Below are 8,912 nucleotides of genomic sequence, written 5' to 3'. Positions count from 1 at the left end.
GATTGGAATTTTTATCATTAATGAATATCATTTTGTTAATAGAAATTGTAGATAAAATCAGCCACAAAAGACAATTCGATTAATTGGAGTATGTGCGCATATCGTGGCAGGTTTTTTGTTTTCGTACCTTGGACGTATGGAGTCACAGATTGGAGATGTGTCGAGGATGATAGTCAGATTCTGAAAGTTGTTGACGAGAGTGACAATGATGGAAGCGTTATTTTTAATCGACATGTTGTCAAGATCGGTTGCGAAGTTAAGTCTAATTCATTTTAAACTGAATTACTCAATTATTCTAGAGTTCTGTTGAAAAATGAATTATAATTTATACTGAAAATCAATCGAAATGTTAACCACACTTCTTAAGGCGAACACTGTCAAACTCTCACTAGAAAAGTTCTGTCTCACTAGTAGCATTATCCGGTGTCAGCCTACCTGGACACTGCTATCCATGATGTTTCTTTGCCTCTCACCATTCTTCGTGATAATTATGTTATATAAATGTTTATTGCATTTTTGCCAGTGAAATGTAAACATTTATTAAACTGATAAAACTTACATTTTCACTGCAGCGATGAGTAGTGAAAATATAAGATTTTGCAGTGAAAATGTAAGTTTTATCAGTTTAATAAATATCTACATTTTTGTTTGGACCAATCAGAGCGAACTATTTTATTCTCTCACCCAGTGTGCTGCTATTCAGCCTTGTTCCAAGTGTTAATATTTTTAATATTCTTTCACGTGTGAATCTGTCAGTGTCCAAAAACATAAGGTGTCAAAACGAGGCTCCTTGCCTCCAATAAACTCCCGAGATATTCCGGACATCACCTGGACGATCCTCGGAACACAAAACACAAGAGTAAATCTATTTACATAATACAACATCCCTCCCCGTCCTATTTAGTCCAGGTGACAGGTGGGACAGCAGTGCACTTTCAAGTATCTGGATTCCTCCGCTGAGAAACCATTTATAGCAGTAGTCGTACTGTATCATAAGGGTTCCGATATCCGGTCCATTACATATGCAGTACAAAGTCTCTGAACTGTTCTGCTTCCATTCCTCCACAGCCTTGGTAAACCACTCTGGAACATCACGATCCAGACACCTTTTGAGTCGATCATGGTTCACAACAACTACTGCTTTTAACATACGAACTCTATAAACGTAAGGGGACATAGTCTCCACAATCACCCCTGGTCCATTCCATGCTGGTTGGAGCTTAGGGTTTTGTCCCCTTTTGGTAGCCGTTTCCAACACATAGACCTAGCTGGTTTTCTATGCTGGTCGCATACCTTGCAAGACTTCACATAATTTTTAACGGCTACCGACAACCGATACCCAATGGTGGTTCCTCCGCACTCTCTCATCGGTTCTGTTTATTCCTTGATGACCGCTTGCCGGTATATCATTACACAAAGATATAACCTGCTCCCTCTGATCTGCGTCCAAATAGTACCGCTCCCGCTTTATCAAGTAATATTTTACGGCTCTATCAGACAAAAATACATGTACAGTCAAACTTCGATGTTTCGAAGTTCAAGGGACTAACAGAAAAACTTCGAAACAGCGGGACTTCGAATTATTCATGGTTGACAATAGATCGATGTTTTCTTGATAATGACCATATCTGTTAACGTTACATGTCCTCAGTGTCTTCGTGTTGATCGTCGCCTGTCAGGCTCATATCGAAAAGTTTAGTTAATTTATACCTCAAACACAACAAAATAAAAATTCTTTTCATTAATTATACCTAAGCATTTTATTAATTAAACAAAATATGTATCGGTTACAAAACACTTATATCGCGTTTAACAGATAAAGCAAAAGAAGTACAATGCACACTTACGTAAGTCGTTAGGCTTTTCTGCTAAAGACACGTGCGTTTACGTTATGTGCATATAAAATACGGAATGCCGATCGGTTGGAGAATGCATGATTGAATGACAAATAATCGATTTACTTGGATATTTATGTATAAGTTTGAAACGTGACACTTTGAATATGAGTGAAGCTATCGCTAATTGTTTGTGTTTAAAATTGGTCCGGTTGTTTTACAGTTCCGTAAAATTTACTCACCGACCGCTGATTTCAATGGCGGCGGAGATTATCAGAGACGACTACCGAAATGTTTTACCGGAGTGATTAAATGTCATGGCTTCTAAATACACCTTTTATCTATCAATTTGGTCTGATTATTAAATTAACCCCATGACCGGGAGTGACAACACACGCTATCGTTATCCCTATTGTCAGTCAGGGCATTTGGGGGAGAGGTGTGAAATCTTGCCGCAGGGGTCACGACAAACACCTGTCCAGTGGTCAGTACAGGTAAATTTTTTGTTCGAATCATGAGATGTCAATTACCTATAATATCATAGCTAACGGGTCATGAAAAAAGTTCGATACATCGAAAACTTCGATTTATAAAAATTCGAATCATACATAGTTTCGTTAGTAGTGTTATATAGTGAAAAAATTCGGGACCAAGCAAAAAGTTCGATACAGCGAGAAATTCGAATCAACGAAGTTCGAATCATCGAGGTTTGACTGTATATCATTTTCTGACATCTCGTGACCGTTCTCGAGCCAGTCGCTTTGTGCTAAAAGATCCGGATCCTTCTCTTGAGAAGCTTTGATATCGGGTACCGAATATGCAGATAAACGAAGCTCGTTCTGTGCCTGCTCAGGCGGATCTTGAATATACACTCCCGAACTTGATACCACGATCCCAATTACCGTCTGTATGGGATCCTGACTGTCCGTGAGTACGGACTTGTTGACACTCTACGAAACTGCACCCAGTTTTGCATTTTCAAAATATGCTAACAGAACCGCCTCATCTATATCCGACATGAAACTGTGTCAGTTACAATGAGCCCGGGTACAATAGTGACATCCTCCAGAAGGCAAATTGCACAGTTCCGTCCCCATTGCATAGTTGCCACACATGTCACCCTCCGGGAGTCTCGACAAACCATCTGCATTCTGATGTTTGATTATCAAGTCATACTGACTTAACTCTTCCATCCATCTAGCAATTTGCCCTTGAGGAGCTTTGAAATTCAGTAACCTCTGCAGACTACTGTGGTCTGTCCTCACAACCACTGTACGCCCTAGGAGGTAATGCCGGAAATGGTTGGTCATTCTAACCACAGCTAATAGTTCTTTTCTGGTGGTGCAATATCACTTTTGCTCTGCCGTTAAAGCAAAGCTGGCGTAAGCCATTGTTCTGTCCTTACCGTCCTGTATTTGTGAGAGTTCACCTCCAATGGAAAGTCGAAGGTATCCGTGTCGAGCACAAATAGATCTTCCTTATTTGAAAACGCCAGGACCGATGTAGTTACCAGACATTTTTTAACGCGTTGAAGGCCTCCTCCTGTATTGCCCGCCAATTGAAGTTCTTTCTTCCTGTGAGTTCGTATAGAGGTACTGATATTTGTTGCGTAATCATTGATAAAGGCCCTCTGGTAATTTACCAACCCAAGAAATTGCTCCACTTGCCTGGTTGATGTGGGCGCTGGCCACGACTTAACTTTCTCTATATGTTTATCCCCTGCCTCAAGACCTTTTTTAACTTACAACTCTTCCAAGAAATTCCACTTTATTCCTAAACAGTAGGCACTTTGATGGTTTTAGCTTCAGGCGATAGTGTCGACCTCTTTTAAACACCGCTTTCAAATTGGATAAATGCTCCTCAAATTTTTCCTAATACCAGAATATCATCCAGGAATGCTAGTACAATATCCAACGTCAGACAACGGAGAACTAAATTCATAATCCTTGCGTATGTCGCTGGGGCGTTACATAATCCAAGAGCCATCTTCACAAAATTGAATAATCCATGTTTTGTATGGAATGCCGTTTTGTTCCGGTCCTCCACTACAATTGGCACTTGCCAGTAAGCGGAATTTGCATCCAATTTGGAGAATAGAGTATTCCCTGTCAGCGTATCCAGACATTCCTCAATGAGAGGCAGTAGAAAAACATCCTTAGTTGTTATTGCTTTTAGTGCCCGGTAGTCGACACACCAACGAACTCCGCCATCTCTTTTCCTAATCAAAACGGGATTTGACGCCTATTCGGACATAGAAGATTCTATAACCTTAGACTCAAGCATTTTTTTCCAGATGGGAGTCTTCTTCATTTGCAGAACAGGTTGGTGTTCGCCTCATTCGTTGCTTTATAGGAACCGCTTCACCCGTATCGCTTTTGTGTTCCATCGCTGTAAAATGGCGTAGATCAAAATCGATCTTTGCGAAAATGTCCTCATACTCACAAACGCCACGAGTAAACTCCTGTAGTTCCTCTGTATTCAAGTGATTCTTAGCATCTTAGCATGACTCTACATGTTTGGAAACCTCAGCATTAAGATCCCTTTCAGTGGAAATTTCACACATATACAGTGTATACCATTTGGGTTTCAAGCTCAGCATTTAAGTGTCCCTCAACTCCAGTTGCATTCGCAATTTCCATCTCTCGCTTAAGAACAATATTCCGATCTGAAGTATTTATACAACAAATTCGGCACTCTATACCAGACTTGTGTAAAGATCTAGCGATAAGAAGCTTAGGTTCTTCGCTTGGTTCCATTATGAATTCCGACGTTCCAGTACTATGGTCTAAATTGCACTTTATCTGGACTACACTGTTCGGCGGGACAACCGTCCTTTTTTTGTACTAACACACGTACCGGTTCCATATCTTTTGTAGCTACATTTCTAGTATGAAGTAATATCTCCTCGCCATAAAGATTTAAGGTAGGCTGTTCTCTCTGCAAGTTAAACGTTTCTTTATTGGGTGTTAAGAAGTCTAAACCGAGCAAAGCGTCATCTTCTATAGGTCCCATGTATATATTGTTGCTATAGACCCGCAACCTAGTTGGAGCCCAACTATGAAACCCCTGAAGGTCATACCTCGACCTGCAGCATATAGCGTAACTTCTTTGATTATTGGAGGAGGGTCATGGATACCTTGGTAGATTTTGTCAGACATAATTGATATCTCAGCTCCGGTATCCACCACTGCCTGCATTACACATCCTGCAATATCCAATGAAACCCGAAAGGTAGCATTTGATCAAAGTTTGATATACCTCCTCTGTAGTTTTTTCATATAACACTGTCAATCCTTCCGAATTCTCCACGTTCAGAGAATGGTCCACACCCAGATTATCACATTGTTCTTGATTTGTATCAGAGTTATCTGGGTCAGCATTGTAACAGATGTTTTCGCCGTCCCTCTGACCTTTAATCGACTTTGACTTTCTGTAGACTGTTGCTGTTTTCATCAAGGTGTCTCCCCCATCACAAAAATCTCGACTTCGAAGCCCTGGAACGCTGAGGTTACCGCTCGAATCATATGGCTCGGAATGATTTTCCTGGACTGGTTGTTTAGCATTGACTTGATGCTCTTCAACCCCAGAATCATTGAGGCCCTCTGTCTTGTCTTTGGTCGGGTTTAGGCCTCCTCCGAAACCGACCGCTGGCTGTTTAAAGACAATTTGTCATCTACTACAGTGTTAGCTGTGTCGTCACTTTTCACTGTCTGAATTTCATTTCTTCTTTCAGATTTGGACAATTAACTTTAAAATGTCCTTCTTCCCCACAATGGTAGCAGGAATTGTTTCCAGGAACCCTTGGTTGTGTTGCTTGGTCCTGTCTCTTCTGATAGCTCAAACTACTGATAATTGTCTTCATATTCTTTTCCATGTCAGATATTTTGCTCTCTAAACTATCTATTTTTCCATGTTGTCCATGTTGTACTTGTGTTGCCTGCCATCTTGGAATTGCGAAATCCCTATCTTGTTAAGACTTGGCTGTAGTTCCTCATCGTCCTCGCTCACATAAGAATAACTTGGTTTCCCTGTCGTGTCCATAGATAGCTTTCCTGTTGTGCTGAAACCATCTGATCTTAACCAAAGCATCATCAATTGATTGTGCCCTCTCTTTAGCAGCATGTTGTCCAGCCTCCTTGTCATATGCACCCAGACATATGATCAGTATGGCCCGCTGGTACATGTACTCATCCGGCAAATCTTTGTATGCTTTGGTGCTCAACGACAATACACGGTCTGCCCAGTCAGCCAACGACTCGTCGTGATACTGCTTTGCAGATCTTAACCTTGTTTGACTGGTTTCTGGCAATTCTTTGAATCCAAATCTCCGTTCCAAATTGTTCATAATATCATAGAATTCCATCTGGGGCTCTCTGTCAATTAGCATCGTATAAAACTCGCTAGCGTTGTCCTCCAGTACATAACATAGGTTGTCACGGCACTCCCTTGAATTAATATATATATAACTCTACTTCACAGATTCTGCATACCTTGTGGATTTTGCGCGAAATGCATTCCACCCAGTCTTCCCATCATACCTCAATGACTTCGGCCAGAATGCTTTTGCAGCTCTATTTGAAACTCGTCTTTCTGGGCTGTCATATCCTCGATGATCCTGTTCTTTTCCCCTTGGTCAACCATAGTTACCATCCCAACTGTAACCATATGCATCCTCTCTGGACGTACCATACGCTATCCCGCGGTCTCCCCGGGTGTCTCTATCTCTGGTTCTATCCGGGTAAACACTACTGTGTTTATAATCAACCGAATTATATGCATCTCTCTATATATTCCGTTCACAGGCTTTATTCGGGCGAACATAGTTGTCTTTAAATCTCGGCCGGACAGGTGCAGGCGTGCTAGTCCACCGACTATACGCTGGTGAAAAATCGATGGCTTCCATCCATCAAAGTGTTAGTCTTCTTAATATTCTTTCACGTGTGAATCTGTCACTGTCGAAAACGAGGCTCATTGCCTCCGACAAACTCCCGAGATATACCGGACGTCACCTGGACGATGTCGGAACACACAACACAAGAGTACATCTATTTACATAATACAACAGAACTTTTGTATTCACCTCATTGAAACTTTTTTTCAATCCAGGCGAAGATAGATAACTCGGTTATTTAAATATCTAAAATAGTTTTTGACAACATACTTACTTAATTGGCGTTAGCTTTTCATGCACAGATTTTCCGATAACAGCAGAAAACGCTTAAATTGCGTTGATCAGTCCTTTCAGATGGCGCCGTTAAGTTGACGTGGAGTAACGAGATGAATTATGTTACGGATTCCCCTACTTTTTGACTATTAATTTTCCGATGCCTTTAATCTTGTTTTTTAGCATAAAAAGCATTTAAAAGAAAAATGAATGGTTTCCCGTTGAATATACACTGTACCTTTAACATATATTTCAAGAGTATGACAGAATATATAAATCGACATTTTTCAATCGTGCTTCGTACTCGTGAAAATATCGATATTCTGTCATACTCGTGAAATATGTTATGTTCAAACCATTCAATATTCCTCTATACATAGTTGTGCGGTTGAAAGAAATACTAATATTATAACTTGGCAGTAAGTACATGATGTACATACATGTATATAATGTGTATGTGTATTTGTTTAGCTATCATTGTATAAAAAGTGTTTATGTTTGATTTCGTTCACAATTTAATCAACATGCATCCTGAAACCATCGCATTTTTTTTTTTAAATAAATATGAAAAGGCGCCAAATTGGCATCATCTCTAATTCCATTCACGGAGATATCTAACTAATTGTATTAAATATACGTATGTGCCACTTCAGGCTTTCGATTCCGCATCCTGATGATTATAATTTAAAATGTAGATTTCTTGAAGAGTAAAAATATAACAGAAAATGAAAATTAGTATATGTTCGTACAGTGTAAGTCCTATTACGATACCAAACTGACTTATATATACATTTATATACCCTGTGAATGTGCCTTCGTTTGCATCGGACGCTCTCTGGTGTAACTTGTGTACATGTAACATATTTACCGAGGTGTCCGACTTCATCAGTAAATATTTTGAAATTAAAGCATATGAAATTGATTTTAAATGCAGATTGAACTGTATACCTTTAAAATGCTTGTGTTGGGAAAAGGTAAGATCAACAGAAAGAGAAACTCCACACACAATAATTCATTCTATACATTTTCTTGCCTGCTAATTTCATTTAAAACGAAACTATTAATTATACTGCCTTGTATTGTAAATTCTATTACATCACGTTTTAATTAAACGTTTGCTGTTGTTTTTTTTTTTTGTTTTTTTGTTTTGATATTTCGCAATGTTATAGCGTTTCCCTGGAGAGGTAACGATATATACAGACTAAGATGTTATGTAAATTTGTACTGTCATAAATTCCGGGCATAAAATGTTTTCGGGATCAGGGAACTGTCCGTGTAATGACAATACGAATTCGCAAACTTGTGTTAATGTGCGACGACTGTGTTATATTACTACGATGTTCATTAGATTTTGTAAATATTAAAATATACCACTGTAAGGAAGTCGTTTGTATCATTTTGTATGTTCCATGTGTACATGTATACCATGGCGTGTAATAACGACGTCGCAAAAATGACGTCACAAAAGCGTCTTTTTCTGTTTTTATGCAAATGGGTTGGTGTATTTGAAAGCTCATTAAGACAACCGTTCCATGAAATGACCTAAAAATTCGGAATAAATTAGTTGAAGTATCATGGAAGAATATACTATAATCTCATGGTTTTCAATATGGCCGTTTTTGGCCTTTCGTGGCCCTACTCCTTACATATAGCAAGACGTCTGGAAATCCAAAATGGCGGCTGGCATAATGTTCAAAATGCTGCAAGTCTCAATATTGTAAAGTGGAGCCAATCAGTAGTTCATCATAAATAACGTTATATGTCAAATACAAAATGACAGCCGGCAGTTATCTTAAACATTTCAATCACATTCAAAATGTGGCAGATACACAACTAGGACTAATGTTGAGCATGTCAATCAGTTTAAAGTGGTTTCCGGAGTAGCCGAGTTAGCAAATTCAAACGTTTGTCAA

Source organism: Pecten maximus, chromosome 18 (assembly GCF_902652985.1).
Source record: "Pecten maximus chromosome 18, xPecMax1.1, whole genome shotgun sequence".
Lineage (NCBI taxonomy): Eukaryota > Metazoa > Mollusca > Bivalvia > Pectinida > Pectinidae > Pecten > Pecten maximus.
This window is presented reverse-complemented; position numbering follows the sequence as displayed.